Raw genomic sequence first — 24,692 nt, 5'->3', positions numbered from 1 at the left:
GAAGCTCGGAGATGAAAGGACATGTTAGTATTTACACAATCCAAAGGACATTGTATCTGTCATGTTCACCTCTGGATTTCAAATGCCCCACACATTCCCTTGCACATAAATAATTTCTTTGCCATAAGTTTGTGGTTGTAGGGGTTCCGTTTGCCTCTAAATCCCAGGTTCTGTATTTATGATAGCAAAAAGTTGATGGATTTGGTAAATTCTAACCTATTTGTCATGCAGAAGTAACTTAAAGCTGATTTGCTGCTCATGAAATTTGAAAGAAGTATTAACTCTAAACAACAGGGACATAAGTACTAGAAGAATTTCCTGTCCCACCAGAGGATATGAGACAAATATATGCAGCTTCGGCATTGATTTAGATCACTGTTTTCCAAAATTCCACCCAAAGAACTTCCACAGGATATCATTACATGTTCTGTTTCTTACCTTTCTTTCATTCTTTCTTTGGTGTGTGTGGGGTTGGGGTGTTCTCCAATCAAATGTACTTGGGAAATGCTGGTTTAAATGAAGTCTCTTTACTGTGGACTTTAAATGTGCTAAAGCTAGATTATGAGGTCTGTCCCTCTCCAGGGATGAACATAATAAGAAGCATTTCTCAACAGAATTTTGCCATAGAACCTTTCTCTCACAGCTCCAAGACTAGAAGTCCATAAAACAGGCTTTGAGAAACAGTCTTATGTGTAAAATTATATATGAGATTTTCCTAATGGAATCCTAAAGGAAGTATGGGTGTGTTGTGATCAATTCCTAAAATTAAGAATACTGTCAAAAATAGATTATCTGTGTATGCTCTTTAGTTCATTGGAGGGGTTGGGCAGTATGACCTGGGTATTGTCCATGATAATGTTTATACTCTCATATCTTGAAGCTTAATATTTTCTGCCTCATTATCAAGTTCTCTTCCATTCATTTGGGAATCCGATTCAAGTGAGACAAGTCAGATGTATGTTCACTGTGTGCAGTGAATATTTATTGTGCTTTTCTCACAATAGCCCCTTCCCCATTCTTCTGATATCAGCATCTGATTTCTTTGGGAAACTGCCATTCCTCATCCCTGTGTGATTATTTTTTTTTTAAGATTTTATTTATTTGTTTGACAGAGAGAGAGAGATCACAAGTAGGCAGAGAAGCATGCGAAGCGATGTGGGGGGGGGGTGGTGGGCAGAAGGCTCCCTGCTGAGCAGAGAGCCCGATGCAGGGCTCAGTCCCAGAGCCCTGGGATCATGACCTGAGCCGAAGGCAGAGGCTTAACCCACTGAGCCACCAAGGTGCCCATCCTTGTGTGATTCTATAGGGCCTACCAAATACATGGCAGTGGGCTGAGCAGATGGTACAGGCCTGGCAAATTAGAATTTACATTCACCTTGCCAGTAATTAGTCAGTGGAGGGCAGGCAGTCCAAGCCGAGCCAATCAGAGTCTGTCCCAAAGCACTTTCAATTTGGACTGGAGAGCAGGTCTTTCATGTTATGTTATAGAAGATGGAAAACTGTGTCTCTGGAGCTACCAGTAACCACATCCCCATAGAGCAACAAATGAAAAAAAAAAGCCTAACCATAAGGAAAACTAAAGCTGTTCAGAGACAAATAGGGATAAGAGGAAAGGAGAGAAGAACAGGAGAAAGGAAGCATGGGAGAGAGAATGAGCACATGCAAGAGAGCAGGAGAACAAGGGCTGACATTTTCTCAATTTCTGCTTTTGGTGCTGTCTGAAGCTTGTGTTACCTTGGACTCTCAGTTACATGACTCAGTGGATCTTTTTCTTTTCTCTTCTCTCCTCTCCTCTCCTCTTCCCTTCCCTTCCCTCCTCTCCTCTCCTTTCTTCTCATTTTCTCTCCCGTTCCCTTCCCTCCCCTCCCCTCTCCTCTCTCTTCTCTCCTCTCCTCTCCTCTCCTCTCCAATCCTCTCTTCTCTCTTCCCTTCCCTTCCTTTCCCTTTTCTTTTCTTTTTTTTTTTTTTTTTTCTTTTCTTAATAAGCTCCTAGTGCTAACAGCAACAGCAAAACTGATCACTACAACACCAGGGCAGTTTTATGTAGTGCGTCAGGGAAAATGCATTCTCCTACTTAATCTGGTGGGTATCCGGGTCCTGGGGACCAGGGTGAATGACAAGACTCCGGAGGTTTTTAAGTTTATAAAGTAGTACTATTAAGACAAGACCATAAGAAAACCTATAATCCAACTCCCTGACTTTGCAGGTAAAAAAAAAAAAAAAAATAACAACCCTGAGGCACAGAGAGCTGAGGAGACCCGTCTAAAAACGTAACATCAGCTGAAGTACCACAGCCAGGACTCCACTGGAGTCTGTGTTCTTTTCCATTGTAATGTATTTGCCAATGTGGGTTTCATCTTGTTCCCTCCCACAACGAGAGGGAGTAGGATATGGCATTGTGTATTGGGAGGCTGTTTATGTTGGTAGAGAGAATACTGGACTTAGAGCAGAAAGTCTGAGTTTGAATCCCAGGTCTGTCATTTCCTTAGGCAAGTTACTTAACCTCACTGAACTCGAGTTTTCTCACACAGAAAATGAGGCTAGTAATATATACCCTGCCTACTTCAATTGATGATTTTTGTAAAAGCACTTTGCAAACTCTACAACACGATTCAAGAGATATTCTAAAAATTATTCTCTGTCATCATAAATATGCTTTATTTTCCTATTTTGTAAAATGAGGTTTTTATAACTCATTTCAGGGGCAGTTACCCCTTTATCCATATAGGGTAATGACCTTATATTTTGCAGTAACTATTTCATCTTACTCTCACACTGAGAAATACAGCCAACCTAATAGCCATAGGGTATGCTTAATTCTAGATGTGCATTTCAGGATGGTAGTATAAACACATGCCACAATTGATAGGACCTATCCAATTTTTCTGATCCATATTCCTGAGGGCAGGGTCAATTGACAGAATTTTGTTTTCTCAACAACCCCAGCACACTGATCAAGGCTTGATTTTTCTAAATAAAAAGTCCTTCACATTGAATTTTCTTCTATTATAAAAATCAGCATGATAATCCTCCTTTTAAGATTAGAAGAGGGAGGATGGGGTGCAAGCCCTCAGCCTAAACCCCCTCAAAAAACTTTCGTTTATATATCTCAAATTATAGAGCCAATGAAAAACTTCAGGACATATGTATGTGGGGAGCAGGCAAGTTTCATGACTGTTCGTGAAAGCGGTTGCCTTTTCCACAGGAGATTATTCCTCCCTATACCAGTAACATCAGAATTAACTTTGTGACTTCCTTTGACCAATAAAATTTAAGCTGAAGTGACACATGACACTTTCAAGCAGAAGCTTTAAGAACCATCAAGTGATTCTGCCCTCTTTCCTTCTCCCTCTACCACGACACTAACATCTCAGACTGAAGATGCTCCTTCAGCCCTAGTCCCAGAGCAAAGAGCCAACCCTCAGTGAAGATGTAACATGACCAAGAAATACACCTTCATTAATATGAGCCGTTACATTCTGAGGTCTTTTGGTACAGAAGTATGCCTTAGCCTAAGCTCCCAGACATAGTGTGTGAGGATATGTTAAGTATACTGAGAGCTATCACACACCAGAGGTATCTCCTTCTCAGCACAGACAGAGCAACTATAGCGTTAGGAGAGAAACCCAAACAAGAGGAAACTAAAGAACATACTCTGAGGAAACTACGTGTTTGTCAGTAACTTATTGTCAGTCCTTTTCATACTTCAGTTTATTTTGAAATAGATAAAATTCAAAGACTCTTAATGATGATCCTAAATATTTTACAACTTCCAGTCACGCAATAAAGGTATCCAGGCCCTGCTAAATTGAACACTCTAATACCAATCCAAAGACATTCTTTAAAGTGAAAAATAAATCATAATCACTCAGTGGCACTATTGACTTTTATTGTATTTTACCAGAAAGAGTAACATGAAATTGCCCTTGTGAATTCCCCCACCATAAATTCCTTTACTGGGCCATCTTTCCTCTCTCTTGCAAGTACATTTGTACAATGTCATTTAGCCTTCAAGAACTTCCTCCATAGTTTTACTCACCAAACATCATGCAGATTCTAAAGGACAGTAGATTTAAAATCCAATTTGAATAGTTACCAATTTCACATAGAAACCCTGGCAATGTATATCTGATCATACTATTATCTGTTTTTTGTCTCTCACTAAAAAGCAAACAAAGGATGAATGTGCTTTCCCTGCCCCCAGAAGAAACTGATTTAAAACATAAAGTACAAAGTTTGCCTCAAATGCCCTTTAAATTGTGTATCTCCAAGAAAGAAATAGAAATAGAAATAATGAGGAATATGTGAAATAATTTCCAGTATAACCTAACTTACTTCTTAATCTCTCTGTACAGTGGCATTATATCATCACAAATTATGCATGGTTTATACAATTTAGGCATATTCCATTCTAATTTGTTTATAGATTATATCAAGAAAAAAACATGGAATCATTAACGATAAAGAAGCACCAACCCTCTGAGTTCCTTTGTTGTATTTATATCTTAAGAAATTGTCTTTAGTTGTGAATTAAAAATGAGTTGTCAGGTTCCTTAAATAATTAATGTTGAAATGAACAACTGTTTCAAGTACAACACATTCTATTTAATGTTAAACAGCGTTATATTTACTGTAATTCCACCTTTCATCCTAATGTCAACTTCTAAATCTTTAATACTTTAATCACACTTCTTTTTCTGATATCCCTTGTGAGTTCCTCAAACCAATGCCCACTCCTTTGTGATAAGGTGGGCATTTAATGTTACAAGGGTTAGTCAGCAGCAATTGTTAATTATTAAGGAAAACAAAATGCAGCTGCTGGAAAATTGTGTTTGTTCCCAGCAGGGCATGTTACCTTTAATCTCTACTGACACCGAGGCAAGCAAAGTCATAAAAGGGAGATAATGCATTTCAAGAACATGGCCCCACAGAAAATTAAAGAATTTCCTATAAAATTAATGAGCCTAATTAGCAGATAGTGTCTGCAGATGCCTTTCAGTAAGTTATCCGCCTTTCTGATAGAGAGCTGGAAAGAGGGAAAACCACGGGGTGAGGCCCCAAGGAGTGGCTTAGAGGCTGGTTGGGTGCAGACAGAAGAAACAAAACGAAAGTCAAACTTTGGGGCGCCTGGGTGGCTCAGTGAGTTAAAGCTTTTGCCTTAGGCTCAGGTCATGATCCCAGGGTCCTGGGATCAAGCCCCGCATCGGGCTCTCTGCTTGGCGGGGAGCCTGCTTCATCCTCTCTTTTTGCCTGACTCTCTGCCTACTTGTGATCTCTGTCTATCAAATAAATAAATACAATCTTTAAAAAAAAAAAAAAAAGTCAAACTTCGTCCCACAAGGCTTACTGTTTCTCCTGAACTGAAAAGAGGATGAAGGGCGACTATGTGGTAAGCACGTGCTATCTGTGAGGTACTGCTCTAGGCGATGTGTATTACAGTTCTGTCACTGACCTTGTTTGGGGCCTAGAGCCATTACTCACCTGAGCCTTAATTCTCTCACCTTTAACACGGGTTCTTTCAAGGATTCGTTGAAGATATTTTATGTAAAGCACTTAGTACAGTGCTTGCCACCAAACCGTCATGCACTCACTCTTACCAAATAGTTATTTGTCACTGTAATTCTGAGAATGAGATATTATTATCTTCACTATCATTACCACTCAGTTCAAGTAGGTAAAGAACACAAAATGTGAACCTGGGTCTCTCAGGTTACAAACACTGACCTAAAATTATGTCTTAGATATGTTAAGATGGACTACCCCCCCAAATAAAACCAGATAAATAATTGAATAAAGATTTACTCCCCTCTTCAATGGATATATTTTGTTTTTCACTTAGTGTTTACAGAAATTGAAGTGGGAAAGATGGCTACGTGGCAATGTCAAGAAGAAAGAGCCTCAGTGAACAGACCCTCAACGCAGCTTGAATTTCCGTAATATATAAATGGCTACTCTGCGCTGCTCAAAACCGACAGCCTCATTCAGAAGTCAAAAGCCACAATTATCATCCCAAAATTATTAAATCCAACTACTATGAGGGCAATTGTACAAAGCCTGAAAATACTTCAAAAAGTTTCTCAGACTTAACTGCGCCTCACAGTGCTTCTGGGGGAGGAGGGAATCATGGGGCTAGACTCCTGGCAATCGGGAATTGATAAGAATCCTCAAAATAGTCCTAAGGCAAAATAGTCCTTAACCATTGTTGGTTCGTAAACCACTTTGAAAAGGTGTTGAGTGGGGTCCCTGGGTGGCTCAGCTGGTTAAAGCCTCTGCCTTCGGCTCAGGTCGTGATCCTAGGGTCCTGGGATTGAGCCCCACATAGGGCTCTCTGCTCGGCAGGGAGCCTGCTTCCCCACCCCACCCCCACTCTTTCTCTGCCTACTTCTCTGCCTACTTGTGATCTCTGTCTGTCAAATAAATAAATCAAATATTAAAAAAAAAAAAAGGTGTTGAGTCCTGTGGATATTCCACTGAGAAAAAAATGCACATAATAAACTTCAGGTTAGGAATCTGATCTGGCTTTTGCTTTTGACCCCGTGAATTTTAAGAGTCTAAAGTCTAAGTTAGATTCTTTGAAACCTACATTCAAGACAACTACAAGCCAGAGAAAGTCTTTCTATACTGTCCTTAACTCATGAGGCTTCCCTGGGGACTGGGGTTGACACTGATGTGCTCTGTGGTCCACAGCTAGCTGCTGAGTGATCACTGGGCACCTGGGGATACCAAGAGCAAAGGATCAGCTCAGAATTGAGTTGGCACTCACTGCCATGGGATATCCCGCCCAGCCTCATGGTGAGGACGCCTCAGAAATTGTATCTTTTCAACCCTCCACATACGCTGGTCAGGTGCATTACTCCTAATAGTAGATCTTACGTGAAATACATCTTAATATGAATTCTCTATTCCCATGGGATTAAGTAAATATAAAGGCATTTTTATAAATTATATGGTACTATATGAAAACCATAGCTAAAAATTCCTTTATCTTTTTATTTCAAGAGGAAGGTGGAGAAAAGACAAGGAAAATTAACCTTTCCCATTATTTCATGTAATACTTACAGCAATGCTCAATAATAATTCTGTTTTACATTCAAGGAAACACACACCATAAATGTTTAAAAGTTTCTCCTTAATATCCTCAAAATGTTTACCACACTTCTCCATGATGCAAAGATTAAATAAATTGCTGAGGTATGAAATTTGGGCAGAATATTCCTTAATGAAGATATTCCTTACCGACTTTAGATTGATGTTGTGCCAATAAGGGAAAACTGCATTCAGCAGCTGCACCTTCTCAGTTGTAGAAGAATATTCCATAATGATCAGAACCTGTGTAACACAAAAAGACAACAAATCTTAGTTGTTAAAATCATATCTTCAGATTCAGGCACACCTGGATTCAAATCCCATTTCCACTTACTTAGTGTGTGACCTTGGAAAATTTACTTAATGTCTCAGAGCCATTTCTTTCATTAATAAGAGGGAAACATATGTCTCATGAGGCTGCCATGTAGATTAAGGGAGAAATGCAGGTTAAGTGCTTAGCATAGGTCTGATACACAGGAAGCCATTTGTGTATGTCATCATTTGTTCTGCCACTTATCATGTATTTATTACATGATCAACACATGAATGATCCCTTTACTGTTTGTGGAAAACTGACTTTCCAGAAGGGTTGTAGTAACCCATCGTCATAGGCTACTATCTTTCTTTAGTTTTATCTCCTTTTTCTTGAGCTTTCTCCCTTGGCTCTACTTCTACTCACACCATGCGTTTTCTCCTTTCATTTCTCCAGACAGAGCAGGCTTTCCCTTTTTTCTGAAGGGGAGCAGAGATAAATAAGGCCAAGCATCTGCCCTGATGACCTCATCGTTAGTGAGACAGAGCAGAAACCGTCAGTGATTACCTTATGTGGGGTGCTGCTGGGGCCTCGAGGAGGAGCAGAGAGCCCATCTCCTTAGCTGACATGGGTGAGAAACTACAGGCAGTCTAACACAGAAAGCAGAGTATCATGACCGACGTGGTTGCCGGTGCAACGAGTGAGGCAGCCACATGGCAAACAATGAAGGCACAATCAACCTCAAGAGACTGGATTTCACTCTGAAGCAAATGAAGAATTAACCGTGTGGGGAGGGAATGATATAAGGGAAAGGCAAGGGTCGAACTGACGACTTTCAAGGGTGAGGCTGGAGGCACAGAGGTTGGGAGCGCCAGCCCTGAGCTAGAGATACATATGGAAGAACAGATTTAGGGAAAGAATGACTTCAGTTTGGAACAATGATCTGGAGGTGTGTAAGGATGTTGAAAGGCCCTTGTTGCTTTTTTTCTGTCTAAAAAGGGAGTCTGAGATATGGAGCCTACTATTTGTGTCCCAGGCCTACTGTACTAAGTACAATAAACTGGGGGGGGGGGGGGCTTAAAAATAATAGAAATTTATTCTCTCACAGTTTTTGAGGATAGAATTACAAAACCAAAGTGCTGGCAGGCCATGATCCCCTCCGAAAACTCTAAGGGAGAGTCATTTTTTGCCTTTTCCTAGCTTCTGGTGGTTGTCAGAAATCCCCAGTGGTCTTGGCCTTGCGGATGCCTCACTTGCATCTCTGCCTCCATCTTCACAGAGCGTCTCCTCTCCTTTCCGAATTTCCTTTGCCTCACAAAGTCACCAGTCACTGGGTTAGGGCCAACCTTAATGCAGCATGACTTCTTTTAACTTGGTTATATCTATAAGGACCCTATTTCCAAATAATTTCACCTTCACAGGTTCAAATCCACACAAATTTCAGGGGAACACTGTTTCATCCACATCATGGTGTCATCGATGGCTGATGATCTTTGAAGACACAAGAACACGATGCACACCATCTATGCAAGACTAAAAGTTGGTAGTAGAGGTCACAAGAAGCACAGACACTGGCATGAACAAGAGCCTGTCTAGTAGCATAAGAAAATCTCAGCCTGCCCTGTCCATCCACTTGTTTAAACTGAGTAGACCTTAGGAACAGAGATGTCCCAGAGGTCCACATAAGCCCTTGGAGTAAGAAAAGGAAAGTAAGAGGGTTGACTGAAGCCACCATCCTCACCTAGATGGTGGAAGAGAGAGTTTTGAACGAAATAGGGGATTAAGATTATAAATAGATCGGACAAACTGTTAATAACTGTCAGTGGCTGAAAAGTTATGGAATCTTCTCAGATGTTATGAGGGGGCAAAAAGAGAGACTTAACATAGTAAAGCAGAAGTCAATTATTGGAAAATAAAATTCACATCTACACCATAAAATGTAGATAGAATGCTCCTGTGATTACAGGCATTTGGGAGCTGTCTAATTAGGCTGAGATGTGACAATGAAGTCATGGTCAATGGCCTTCACTGAACCCATGGGAATGGAAGGTACCTGTACAAGACAATCTAGTGTACCATGTCTATGAAGCAGGACCTAAATGTAGCCACAGAGAGAATTTCAGTCAGAATGAAAATAAGGAAAGTTGTCGTGTTCAGGAAGCCAAAGCAAGCCCTGGAGGACTTGTATTACACTGACCTCCTTTCCTATCCGTGCCTTCTTCTTGTCCTTTTACCATCTGGAAAGGAATTTAAGTTTTACACAATAATATTATCTTTTCCTCCTCAAAGTGCTCTCTTTCTCCAATCCAGTCATGATGGTTTCTGGCAGAAACCATTCATCCTTTTAAAAATACTCAGTGTCATTTTTCAACTAGCTCCCTTATCCCTACCTTTCCTGCCCCTGCCAGTCAGCCACAATCTCTGAAGACACTGTATGCAGAACAGGGTAGTAAGAGCCAAACAGGGAAACTGAAAAGTGAAAAAGAATACTGGAGTTGATAAAAATGAGGAAACTTTGCTTAGCCATGGTTTCAATTCCCTCTGGTCATCTGAGTAGGTATTCTGAGCAGACTGTTTGAGCTGGGGTTCACCATGAGCTACACTTTTAAAAGTCTACTTTTCCAGTATAATCATGCCCAGCTAGAGTTACTTATTTCATTCCAGCTCAGTAGGAATCCACAGGCTGCATAAAAATACATTAAGGAATATTTATAAGATGGCAAACAGGACCAAATGTATGGGAAAGAATAATATTGTGCATTGCTCATTACAAACATGATTATTTTGTGTATGTAAACGGATGTGTTGTTAAGGCACAGTGGGTTGTTTGAAGTTTACAAGTTTGTTATGGATTGATTTATTCATGAAATGCTTTGTTTCTATGACAACTTTATTGGTTTGCCTGTGGTCTAAATACATATAGGCATGGCAGGAATTCCACGGTACAAAACAAATTACACACTCCCCCCTGAATCACTTGCTGCCTTTAGGGAGTGTAGCGAAAGGATTTCCAACCAGGGCAGACATCACCATACACAGGGACAGCATTAGAGAGATCACATAATAAAGGGGAAAAAGGCTTTTTAAAAAGAACAACTTAAAAGTCTCCAACAGCCTCCAACTCTGTAATATAAGGAAAGATGGAAATGAGCAACGAAATGCCCAACATAAGAGAAACACAATCTACCCACAGTGCATGAGGTTTTTATTTAAGAAAAAACACTGATCAAAGACCCCTATTTCCTGCTATAAATAATACCCCTTGAAGGATACCATTAATATTCACAACAGTTGTGTAACTACAAAAGAAACTGAGAATTGTTGTTTAGAGAAAATAATAATGGGTTTTTGGAAGATAAAAGGAAAAGGTGGAAGAGAAGAAAGGGAAAGGAAAAGAAAGATATTTACTGTGGACCAAGGATAATCAAGGAAGGAATGGCTCTTAGTTATCCAGTGAAACTTAAGTCAGGGAAATCATGCCTGAGGAGACTTAGGCATTCTGAAAGCTGGAAAAGAGAGAGTAGAATCGAAATAAAGTTCTTCATACCACCCCAGGATTGCATACATCAGAGGAAAAATTAAAACTACGAAGATTATTTAGAATAAGATTTTTCCTCTTCATAAATTCAAAGAATGTGATGTTACATAAGGAAACGTATATAGTCTTACATAGAGTGAGATAGTGTGTATTTGAATAAAAAGTTTACATGAAGCAAGATAAATTTTCCCCAAATCATTATTTTATGTTTTTTAAAAGCCACTTTAAATTTTCTGTTCTTATTTTCATTTCCACAGATTTTGTGTGTGTTTGTGTGTGTGTGTGCTGGTAAATGGAGAAGATTGATTTTGAGGTATGTGGCTGCCCACACAAACTTCTCTTGGAAATCAGTTCCTCTCCCCATTTGTCTGCTAAGGGGCCAGATCAGACAACCTTACATCCACCACTTGACTCTGCCATGACGGCCACTGCAGATGAAGTCAGAGTTGAACGTCAGTAGGTGGTAAAAATTCAACCAATATGAGGGTCATTGATTTTTGTTACAGCAAAAACAATGCCATATACATCTTATATATTACACAGGGCATAACAGTCTCTACTTATTGCATCTGATAGTGTCTAAGTCAATGAAATTTGGTAGAGGAAACACCCTAGAAACCATCTCTTTCTAAAAAATTAGAACATATGGACATTTATAGTGTCATTTACACAACTGTATTTGTGTGACTGAATCAGGAATACGTTCACATACAATAATTGAGTGTTCCATATTTTGACTTTAGGCTTCAGGGTGTTTGTTGTGATACATGAGGAGCTTGCACATGAGTCTTATGAGGCTACCACTCCCACAAAGTATTAAGAAATTGCCGCTTATGTGGCAACACGTTTCTCTTGAATTTAAAGCTTTCTCGAATTTGAAAAGAAATCAGTAAACACATTGACTGCATCTCATCAAAACTGGTTTCACAATCTGACTCAAAAGCACAGGAAAAAAAAATGAGTAGACTTCCAGGTGAACTGAATACTGAATTTTTCTTGGGAAAATTAAAGTGCTGTGATCAACCGGTTATTCACGTATTCTTTTAATAAAGATAGTCTGAGGTCCTACAATATTTACACACTTCCCCCATCTCATAGATTACCCATCCTTGGGTGAGCCAGACAATAAATAAGTAAATAAATCAATAAAATCCTGACAAGTGGTGATAAGTGCTATGTGGGAAACCAATGTGGAGCTGAGACAGGAACAAATAGAGAGAGAGAGGAGAGAAATTACTTTAGATAGAATAGTTAAGCAGTGATTTTTTAAGCTGAGACCTGGAGGATAAAGAAAAAAAGAAAACATTAAGCTACAGAAGGTAAGCGTATGGAAAAAGGGGGAGAAACATGCTAAGAGAGAGGGAAATCGTAGCATTAAAACAAAACAAAACAAAAGTCTTGGAGCAAGAAGGAGTTTACTATGTTCAAGGATAATAATAATGATATTCAGAGGTAACACTGTTCCAAGTGCTTCACTTCCAGTATGTCAATTAACTTAGAGAAGGCTAGTGTGTCTGGCCCATGAAAAGTTCTTAATATATATTAATTAAATTAATGGCTTTAAAAAAAATTCTCTTCATCCTATAGAAGTCTAATTTTTTATCCATGTGATGCAAAAGATAGGACTGGAAAGGGACCTGGCATGTGAATATTGAAAAAGATACTCAGGATGTGAACTAGACTTACTGCAGTGATCCTTTTTCAACTTAAACATAAAAATAATGGATCATTATATCATATACCTGAAACTAATATAATGTCACATGTCAATCATACCTCCATAGAAAAAAAAAAGGAAAAAGATACTCAGATGACACTGATGTGCACTCCTGCTATTTAAACAAATACCGTTACTCTAATGAGGCTATCTTCAAGGTGCTGCTTCTAGAACATGTATCCTTTACTTCATTTTACAACAAGGAAATTTATCCGGATAAAAGGCCACAGCTTTGCACAACTCCAGGGGGCACCATTCACGTCAGCTTCTTTGTGAATGGTGCCCCCCAGAATTTTGTAATGCAGTGGTCTTGCTGATTAAGCTGTATTTCCACAGAGGTCACTGGATACAAAGTAGATGTGTCTGGCTTACATAATTGCACTCACCTCTGAAGATAAAAAAGAAAAGAGAAGAAAAGTTGAATCTTCTTAGAAGAGGCTCACAGAGAATCCTTCTGGGGAACACATACCATACGAACATTTTATCTCAACACTTTAGTGCCTGAACCATTTTGCTAATTTGACATGGGAAGCGCTAATAAGATAAAAAGCTCAGGCGTCCTTATCCCATTAGCACTTCCTCTATAGTTTTTCTGACCCACATTCTGACCTGATCTCTCCCATATTCCCCATGGCTTGTATTGTACTGATTAAAACCTTCATCCTTTTGAAAAGATGTTGGGGAATTGACTGGATTTAACTAAAATTTCCAGCTTAAATTACTGTGTGATTTTTAGCTGATCAGAATCCATTTAGCATAGGCGGCAGTGGCCAAGTCAGGGGATAGAGGACAGAGTAGAGAAAGGATATAAACAGAAGGAGCCAGTTAATAGGCAATTAAAGCTTCACTGCCTTCCCACCACCACAAAGCTCCTTATCTAGACTCACAAAGCAAGGAAGAAAGCCAGCCAGTTGAAATCGCTGTTTATTTTGCTTAGCCTTTTCAGAGTTTTCTTTGTTTTTGTTTTTGTTTTTCAGATTCATCTGCGTTCACTCAGAACTCATATTTCAACCCACTAGCCTCATCTCTCATTAAACTCTTTTAGAGCTTCCCTTTATTAGAAACATTTAGCTTTCTCTATATTAGAAACATGCCAGTGTATTTTACAGAAAAAATAATTAAGGCACATGGTTGTTTTCATCCCTATCACTCTAAGTGAGACAAAATCTCTCTTTGCTCTTTCCTCTACCAGGATCCATATCTAGGCTTCAGTTATTTCCTGTGTCATTGACCACAACCACCAACTTCTTGGCCTTTGTTTCCCATCTTTTCTCCTTCTTGTTCTGTTGAAATCATTCCTGCCAAGTCAATTTTCCTTGCATGCTAGGACCACGTCCATGTATTCCTTGGATCTTGACACAAGCTTTTTTAATATTTATGCCTCAACTTTGACTCTGTCAACTTCAAGATTCTTTCTTTCTCCTACTAGCACCTTGTTTTCTGTTTCTCTTTCAACTCGGGTATTAGTTTCTTAGTACCCAGTCCTGTCTTTCTTCCTATTCCCCAATTTGATGGTATCTTACGTAGGTAGCAGGTCTGCCCATCCTTATTCTATTTGTCAAGTGGAGAGCAGTACCACTGAAGAGGAGACCTGGAGACCATCTAGCCTGAGTGTTCATTTCACAGGAGACCAAATGGGCACAGGAAACTCATGCAGATCTAGGTTTCCTGATTCTCCCTTGTTGTTATTCCTCTTCACCAGTGGGTCCTAATGTTTCCAAGCAAGAGAGCCCCTTCTTCACGTTAAACATTTTTTAAAGAGACCTCTGGTTAGATATGGTAGCTTGAGAACATTTGTTTATATCTTTTTCCTAAAAAAAGTTCATCTAAAATTGTTGTAAAGAATACAAAGGTGTGAATGCATCATACCTAGCAAAGAAAAAGGAAGGTATCACTAAATGACAGAATTTCACCAAATTCTAGAAAAAGGAGAGTGGTTTGAAGAATAATTACTGATAAGGGGCAGAAACAGAACAGTTAGAACAGTTAGGTTTCCAAGTAAATAACTACATATATATCCATGTTTTAATTAAAAAAAAATAATAAAAACTATATTTAAAGAAAAAAGCATGATTTTTAAATTGGGCAGTTCTTTATAATAAAAATCACATTTTTAATTTTGAATGATTAAATACTCAAAAGATTAGTTCAAATTTAGGAATATTTTAAACTAAATTTCTAATTTCTCAATCAAATAGTATCTGCATACATGGGAAACACAGTATATATGTATGAAATATCATCTTGTCAATATATAGATACTATCTGATATACAAATGGTTGACCAAACCACTTGCATTAACTTGTTAGCTATTACACTTCAGGAACCACAACTTCAACTCTGTCAATCTGTCAGGGAGCTTAATGACTTAACTGCTTGAATCCAGTCAGGATTAGAAAACACCAAAAGAGTCTGATTCTTTTTGGCAAACCATGATACTCCAGGGGGAAAGACAACGTTTCTTTGTAGGACCCAGTACCAGTAGAAGATTTAATTGGGTTAGAGGAGATCTGAACATTTGAGGAAAAGTATAGAAGCCAAGGACTCAGGGAGCAGAGAGGTTATTTACCTATGGAGAGAGTAGAGTTTAATAACAAAACAATGCATTTGAACAATGCAGAAGGCTCAACAAGGTCCTATGTAGGGGATTGGGCTTTATTGGTACCAAGTCAAGCTCTGTTTCCTGTTTTTAAATAATCTGAATAACTCAATTTTTGACTTCTATTCATGTATATAATAATAATTTTAACTATTTAGGTAATTTTAGAAATTTTCTTTCCTGAATAAATTAGGTAATTGTCTTCATTCTACAATCAGTTATGAGAGACAAGCCTATGTCAACACTGAATAACACTGTAGGCAGTATTCCCATTTTCTCCCACACTTTCAGTCAGGTCCAGCCTTTTTCTATACCCAGTGTTTAAGGGACATTTGTCCAGCCAACCAACCCCAGTTCTAACTTCTCAAACTCATGTTTTTGAAATCCCTGTATTTTCACCATATTTGTAACATTTGGTCTATCTTGATAACTTCCAGAACTTCAAAATTTCTTAGTTTAGGAATATTACTAAAATGGCTTAATTCTGTATTCTTCAAAAAATAAAACATTTTTCAACACAAGAAAACCTCTCAAATATGGAAAATCTTCATATACCTTATCTCTGATGCAACTCTGAGTTACTATTACTCTCAACTTCTTTGAAATCACATTCCTCTTTCCCCCTTTCCCTCTCCCTGTCTCATTTCTACTTCTCACTCTCTTAATTTTTTGGCTCTCAAATTTCAACAGGAGGTATGAGGGCTATGATCATGTTGGAATTTTGATTTGTTTTTTCACAGTAGTGACCATGTCCAACTTAATGTGCAGCCTTCTAATGAGCAAACAGAGTTCTAGATAAGTTTAACTAGCAAGTAAAAAAATAAGTAACATCCAAACTCCACTTGTTAGATTGTAAGAAATAAGTTTTTTTTTTTTTTAATTTTTTTTTTTTTTTTTTTTTAATTTTTTAAGTAGGCCCCACGTCCAGCATGGAGCCCAGCTTGGGAGTCTGAACTCATGACTTTGAGGTCAAGACCTGAGCTGAGATGGAATTGGTCACTTAACCAACTGAGCTACCCAGGTACCCCAGAAATGAGTTGCTTACAGTCAGACTAATAGATAAAAGGAGACCACCTAAAGGGCCAACTCAGTGAGCTAAACTTAAAGAAAGAGAATTTTTAGTAAGTGTTACCATGTTAGCAAATATTTTCTCCTTGTAGATGACAGTTGCCAACAAAAAAAATTGAAGATGAGTAGTGTGGAGCAGAAGCCCAATTGTGGGCATAGCAGTAAGTATTACACTATTGTAATGGTACCACTTTCTAAAAAAAAAAAAAAAAAAAAAAAAAGTATTTTGGAAATACTTTACTGTTGTTTTTTATCAGTCAAGATCAGCTATGGTAACAAAGAGAAAAAACAAAAGAAATTAATTCTTTTTCAGGCCCCAAGTCCAAGGTAGGTCTGTGGATTAGGGTTGGCAGGCACACCGTTCTACTCATCATAGTGACTCAGCAATCCAGTTAGATGGAAGCTCTAACTCAACACATACTTTCATGCTTACCTCAGCAGGAAGAAGGATGCACACTGGCTAGGGAGTTTATTCCTAGAAATGATACATTACACTCCCACTCAGGAGTATTCTAGAAAATTTACATCAGCCAGATTTTTGTGGAGGAAAAAAACCACTAATATGTAGTGTTTGCAAATATCTGAGTATAAATACTCCCGCTGTGACTGATTTCAAGTTACCAACATGATCACCATGGAGTAAGGAAGAAATACAGACCATCATATAGCATTTTCACCATATACCCTCAAATACATACACGATAGTAAAATGTAGTGAAATAATTAGGAAGTGATGCATTTGGGTATTTATTATCTTTGTTTTAAATTTAAATTATTTCTCTGTTTATATAATTTAGTTGTTAATAATGGCTATTTTCATCTATAGGCTCACCAAATTTGGGCTGGCAAGAGCCAATATAAGTCCCAGGACACCACAGGGTCCACTTCATCAGGGAAAGCAAGTACGGCCAATTCTATCTTTAAAGGGAGCAGGGAATGCAATTCTGCCTTGCACGTAGAATGAATACTTCAGTTTCCATGGAAGCCTTGACAAGCAATTTTAAATCATATTTATTTTTCAAAATTCTAGTGAGAAATTGAAGACAGTTTAATTAGACTTAGGCAGAAGTGCAGATATTTTAGGATTACTCAGTGAATGGCTCAGTTAGCTAACACTAATCTATCAGCTACTTGAGGACCAGGAGTAGACTTATTCATCTTTGAACTCTTAGTCTCTAGTGCAATATCTGGCATACACACATTCTCAATAAGTATTTGTATGAATGAACTAAAGTTACCAGCACATACTCTTTTCTGATTCATGTTTAATCTATTCTATATGCAGTAAAGTTGTTAAAATAGCATTATGCACATGCATTATTAAGATGCTGAAATATTAGATGCTATGGGTACTTTAGAATGAAGAAACAATTTCTTTGGCTCTTTAGACAAAAAGAAGACTTGATTTTTATTATTATTAATCTCAGATATTGCAATTAGTAGGGGGAGGAATCTGTCTTGTGCTCCTGTGATTGTAAATATGAATGCTTTACCGTCCAATCTAAGCACCAATGTAGAGCATGCCTTCGCTGAAGTAACAGTGGAAGTTAATGTAACTTTGGTTTCTTCTAACCTGTGCTGCATTCGTTTTCCCAGCATATTGTCTACAGTTGTCATAGTTTGGTGACAGAAAGATCATTTGACTAAAATCTAGGGGCTTTTTTTTCATCAGTGATGCCTTTTAAAGCCTTTGATATTTGACACTGATTCACTGAAATGATATATTATTGAAATGGTGCGTTTTTCTTTAATAGTCTGTTTCTCAGATACAACAATGTCTGCCTGTGGAGTCAACAAGGCTCAAATTATAATAGTTAGTTAATTGAAAGTGTTTTCTTTTTTGAAATCTCTAAGATACCCTCCTCTCTAAAAAAAAAACTTGCCTTCCAAAATATTTTTTTATATTTTATAAATAGTTATTTGGTATATTTTAAAATTAGTTCTTCATTAAATACGATGCTCTTTTTGAAAACAATTTTTCGGCCTCTCCTCACTCCTTCCCTTCCTCTCTTTCTTCCTTCCTCCCCTCACCTTTTCTTTTACTTTTATTCCTATCATTATGCACAGATTTGCTAGCATACTAGTGGTACAAAATTTTCTGAACTTCTAGGAGTCCATCAGGCCCAGGAACCTGAACTTACTCTTCCCATACCTCTAGTAAGAACCCAGTTTTCTCTTAAAATTCTTAAAGCATGAGTATCATAGGACATTTTTTCTACAAATAAAGGTGCATTTGCTCCCCTCAACAGCCAGTAATTTTTCAATAGCAAAGCAATTTTCTATAGATGAAAACAAGTGTTTTGTTATATGTGGCAGTCAGGGTTCAGTAAGAGCAGCAGAATCAGTAGGGGCTATACACAGATATCTCATGTATCTTTACATATAGAGGGAACTGTAATAGAGATTTAACCTTATATAATTGTGAGAGCTGGTCAAGCATTCTCTATAAATAAGGCTGCTGTCTTTGTGTCTGATGTAGGGCTTAAAGTCCACAGGGCAGGCAGTCGTGAAGGGAAGGTGGGTGTAACATCAGATATCAGGCATAAGCTAGAAACCATTGTATCATTTCTTGTTACCTTTGACTTTGATGGTATGGGTGGCATGCAGAAGCCAGGACCCTGTATCATATTGCTATGAACTTGGCCCAAGAGCTGTAGAAGCTGAAGAAGGATCTACTGGCAAGTTGAGCAGTTGCAGGCCCAGCCCCTGCCTCATGCCAAGGAAGTGAGTCAGTAGATTAGCACTAACGTGTGTGAGCTACAAATAGCTCCTTCCTTTATGCTACCAAATCTCACAAGAATTGCTCTGTGGCCTACACTAGCTAGAAGCATCCACAACGGGGAATCTGGGAACTGAGTGTGGCATATCAAACTTGACACATGACAAAGCTACAACAGTTTGTAAAGGAGTCATTCTTGTAGTCACCCTTTGCTCAGTCCCACATCCAAATCTAACAGAAGTTCTATCAGTTCTACTTCCAAAGCTTATTTTGAATTCATCTTTTCTTTTCCATCTCTGCTTCCACTTTTTAGAACAAGCCACTATTTTCTTTGACTTTTGACTTACTGTACTTGGCTTTACTGTAATGCCTTCATTCATTCTTACACATCCCCAACTATTCGCTAAAAGGCAGCAAGACAAAGTTGGCCATGGTTCTACCCTCTTTAAACCCCATCAAATCTTGTTACCCCTAAAATAAAATCCACATTCCATGACAACACAATGCTTAACATGCCACATGATCTCACTCTAGCTTCATCTCCAGTAATTTCCTCCTTGTTCACTAAAATCTAGTCACACTAATGTCCTCTTGCTTCATTCCTTAAACCCTCTCAGCAAGTTCCCACTTCAAGCCTTGGCACATACAATTCACTTTGCCCGTAATCGTATTCTCTCAGATCTTCATTATTCTGTCTTCTTAGTCCTTCAGAAATGACACATTCTCAGAAAAGTGTTCCCTTAACACAATTATAAATAAGTACTACTCTCTAATTCTTCAAATGTTTCTTTTCATAACACTATGCTTTTTTCACTCATAACATTATAATCTGAAATTCTATAGTAATTTGAATTCATTTTTTAAATTTTATTTTTGTATTCACACTGCTTTCTCCCATAAGACTATACATTTTTGTAAGGACAGAAGCCACAATTTTTCTCTTCACTATATACCTAGAATGTAACTCAGTACTTGACAGTAAATCGTCAATAAATGCATGCAGGATCCATGAATGAATGTGACCTTCCTAAACCAAGTGAATTTGTACCAAATAACCAGCTTAAGTTCACATGGGAAGAAAAAAACAGAGAAGAGATATATTTACAATTTTAATAGGAACAAGAGAGATTTCAGAGACTGATGGCATAGTTTATATAATCAAAATGATTTTTATTAAAAAATCATGGAAATAAACTACTTAAGAAATAGTCTAAAATTAAAAACAATGGTAAAATATATTTAATGTGATTATATCCAGGTTGTAAAAGATATGTGAGAAAGCAAGGGAAAAGAAATGTATCAATATGCTAATATTGTTTTATTGGAATCATAAGATTATGACACTTTCTCTTGTTTTCTAAGTTTTTTATAAAAATAAAAGGCAAAAACAGAAATGTCTAATATTTTTTACATCAGTTTATGGAATAGTTTCACAAATATTATTTTAAATGCTATTCAATAATCCTATAGACTGTCTAGAACTTATGTGAAATCTCCATTTTATATTCAAGAAATTGAAGACGAGAGATTGTTCGTTGCCAAAGTCATGCAATGGCAGTGGGAGAGAGCCCACACTCTAACCAAGCTAGATTCTTATGTCTACTATTCCAAAGCCCTTTCTATTTTGTCCTGCTGCCTTCTAGACAATACCATACAATAGGGCAGTGGAACACTGAGGACCAAGGGCTAGTATAGGAATGGCAGTTATGGTGCCACTTCCCACATCTACACTAGAGGAGAAACTGCTGATCCATTGTGGTACGCTTTCTTGCTGAGGCTGGAGGTAATTTTTGAATCCTTCCTAACAAAACTCCAGCAATCACTACTGATGCAATACATGATCACTACTGAGAATTCAAACCCATCTAAAAAAGAAGAAAATAAAAGCAGTGCAACTGGATAAAAGAGTAGGACCAAGGCCAAAAACTATGGTCAAATTTGTTGGAAATGAAAACAAGTAAACTTAGTGACCAAGAGATTTAAGAAATCATCATTTGGGCTCTACCGAGATACTGGGAATAATAACCAAACAGTACTGAAATACTGAAATGTAATGGCTGAGATATATTGAGGAGTGGCCAAGATATTAACAGCTATAAATTATGTAAAATGGGAAACATATGTTATATATTATATGTTACATGTGTTAAAAAGTTGAGACAGGGATTGAAAATCAGTGCTATAGAATATGGTGAAATTCAGAAAATGGAGAATTCATTGTGATAATCTGGAATGCTTTCATATGGGTATATTGGAACATGAGGAAGACCCTGAAAGGGAAATATTATTCAAACAGGAAATAAGAAAAAAAGGAAGACATTCCAGATGAAGGAAATGGCATATAGTATGTGTAGTGTGAATTCAATTCTGTAAAAGTAGAATAAATAAGGTATTCTTGGAATAATGAGTAGAACTCTAGATTTTGCAATCACAGAATTTAAGACTGTGGAGGAATTCCATGTACTATGACCATTATCCTTGAACCCATCCCCTGAAAATATGGATGAGTCTGAAAATCAGAGAGATTGCAGTATTTGACAGTGACTGTTTGCCAGTCAGAAACCAAGTAAATAATATAATCCCGTTCTCTTAATTCCCATTCCAGTGGTTCTTCTACTTCCCTACATGGCTTTCAGTTAGCTAGATATGAAGAATTGCAGGAGAAGGGGTAACAATTCCTGAAGCAGGACAAGAGTTTGATTTTTGTTCTTTAACTAATGGAGAACCATTGAATATTTTAGAGCACCACAGAAATACGATAAAAAATTTTTTTAGACAGATTATTCTGAAAGTGGTGTTCTGGGCATTTAAGGATCAGGGAGAATACTCTGAAGATTTTCCAGCTGTCCCGTTCTGAAATGTTGTTTGCCTTAACTGGGGTGGTAGTTGCAAATATCGAAAAATATAGGGCAGGTAAAATATTAGAAATACATCTATGAGCCCTATAGGACTTGGGAATTAGTTGGATATTGGAAATGAACAGAAAGGGGAATTCAAGTTCAGGTAAAAATAACGTGTGTGTGTGTGTGTACACACATATTAGCAGTGCATGTATATATATATATATATATATATATATATATACACACATATATTGTACATATAAATATATATGTATTAATTAGTATGCTATGGGATCAAAAGTAGCAAGGATCTACTTGATTATGAATGGTCAGGAAAACAATGAATTTGTTTCTGACATATTTTTATTGGGATACATTTGCCACACTCAGTAAGAAATGTGGACTCTGTTAAAAGAACAACAAGGTTGAAGGCAGATTTGAGATGAAATGAGATCCTAGCTAAAGCAGAATCCAGAAGACATTAGTAGACCACTGAAAGTGCCTTAGGACAGAAGTACATTGAAAGAGGATGGGGACTTCTAAAATAAAAAAGCACAAGTGCTATAAGCATTTGGGAGCTCAATAAAAAATTGATTTATTTTTCAGCACCTTACTAGGGTAGAGAAAACTATATTAGTTTGAGGTAAAATGACAACATTAGAAGGCTCTGCTCTTCATACAGACATTTTACAACTCCAAATGTCTCTTCCATCTGTCACAAAAGTGGGTGGAACATACTGTACCATCTTAGAAATTTGAGGGCATTTATATAAAAAGTACTTGGGCAAATGGCAATTTCTATCACAGCAGAAACATATGTAAAATTGTATAGTATTCTGGGAGGCTCACAAAATTTTTCCTTAGAATAAATTCGCTGGAGCAGAGGTCACAAATCTGAACATAGCAAAGGATTTTCTAAGTCAAATTTATTTAAAGGATATAAACCCTTTATTGCATTTTGATCCAGAGGCATGGGGACAGAGTTGGCAGCAAGAAGGAGGGAAAGACCAGGAAAAGCTATTTCCGGGGTGAAAGTTTTGGAACTGAGGTGGAAAAATTAATTTAGTTTTGCCTCTCTTCAAGGGTGTGTAAGGTAGAGGAAGCAGTTTCAGAACACTGGCTCAGGGAAGACGGGACACTGATACTGGGAAACCTGTCCAGTCTCTCTTTACTTTCTCAAGGTACGGAGTCGTTAATGGGCTTCGAGTCCTTCCTTAAATGTAGAGTTCCTCTTCTGTCTTTCACTAACATTGAATTTGCCCTAAATTTCCAGTGAAAGGCAGATCAGTATATGTGAGAGAAAATAGAATAAAGGGAAACATTTTGTTCCTGGTATATATTTCTTTTTAATTCATATACCTCTGCCTTCTTTGTTTTAATTCTTCCTCAGTTTTAAAAGCATTTCTTATGAGCTATTTTTTTTTTTAATTAACTTAGAAAGTTTGACCCACTTTCAAGTCAAGTTCTCCTTTTATTTTTCTCTGGAAACTAAAATGAGATGTTTGGATTTCTGTTTAATAAACACAAATATTCAGGAGTGTGGTTTGTACATGAGCAACAACTTCTGTTTGGTAATTGGCATTTTTCCTCTTCCTGGTGAATCACATTTGTACAGCTGAATTTAGAAACACTTTACTAGAAACACTGCCAACCTTAATATTATACTTTTTAATATTTTAAAAAGCCACTGATTTAAAATAGCAGAAAGAAAAAGTCATGGCAACTAAAAATGACACGGAGGTGAAATAGCTGTAATCGCTTTGCCTTTTCCCTTGAACAGATAGTAAAAACGACATTTGGATCAGAGAGGCCTCATTCACATTTGATAAGCTCTAGATCTTAAAGGATGTTCTAAATGCATTTCCATTTATTTCTGATGGAATGGTGACTATATCTGAGGAGTTCAATAAATATTTTTAGAAGAAAAAGGGGAGAAAAGAATCAAGATATATATATATATATGTATATATATATATATTACAATTTTTAAAGTGGAAATATACAGATTGAGTTTTCTTTTTAAAGACAAGAAACAAGAAATTGAAATGAAAGCTTTGTCAGGTGCAAACCTCATAATGAAATGTGTAGCTGGATGCCAAGTCCAATGTGTTGCCAATTCACTTGTCTGTCTTAGCAACTCTATTTTTTTTTAAGAAAACACCTTTTTTTTAAAAAAATGGTTTTTTTTTTAAGATTTTATTTATTTATTTGATAGAGAGTGAGAGAGAGAATGACAGGGGAGACGGTCGGAGGGAGAAGCAGACTCCTCACGGAGCTGGGAGCCCGAGGCGGGACTCGATCCCGCGGTTCCGTGATCGTGACCTGAGCCTAAGGCCATCGCTTAACCAACTGAGCCACCCAGGTGTCCCCAGAAAACACCTTTTTTAATGATTCCTTTTATTCATGCTCTTGTCTTGAAAATGAAACCTGGGGGATTGCTGTGTGACTGACAGCTCTGGAGTAAACTAGAAGGCTGAGACTTCCAGTCGTGTCCTATCATGCACCCAAAGTACCACAACCTGCCACGTAACCACGCAGCTACCGTTGGCCACGGCACAGGCTCATTGCTCAGCTCTAGTAGCAGGTGGCTGTTAGCCGAAACCAAAGGCTGACATTATCCTTACAACTGTGCCTTGATCCTGTGCCTACAAATAAGGCACGGTGACTGTGTACAAGGGTTGTGGAAAGGTCTTTATGGGGTTCATATTCACATTTACAGTTCACATAGCTTATGTATTTATAAGCACAAGTATGTGCAAACTTTGTTTTATGTGTGTATCTATATATAGCGATATAGAGATATGTAAGGATTTTTTTTTTCTTTTAATTTTTCACTAAGGAAAAAGGTTTTACACATTTTTTTTCTCT

Source organism: Enhydra lutris, unplaced genomic scaffold (genome assembly GCF_002288905.1).
Source record: "Enhydra lutris kenyoni isolate GAN:26980312 unplaced genomic scaffold, ASM228890v2 scaffoldscaffold9, whole genome shotgun sequence".
Taxonomy (NCBI): domain Eukaryota; kingdom Metazoa; phylum Chordata; class Mammalia; order Carnivora; family Mustelidae; genus Enhydra; species Enhydra lutris.
Note: the sequence above shows the minus strand (reverse complement) of the source record.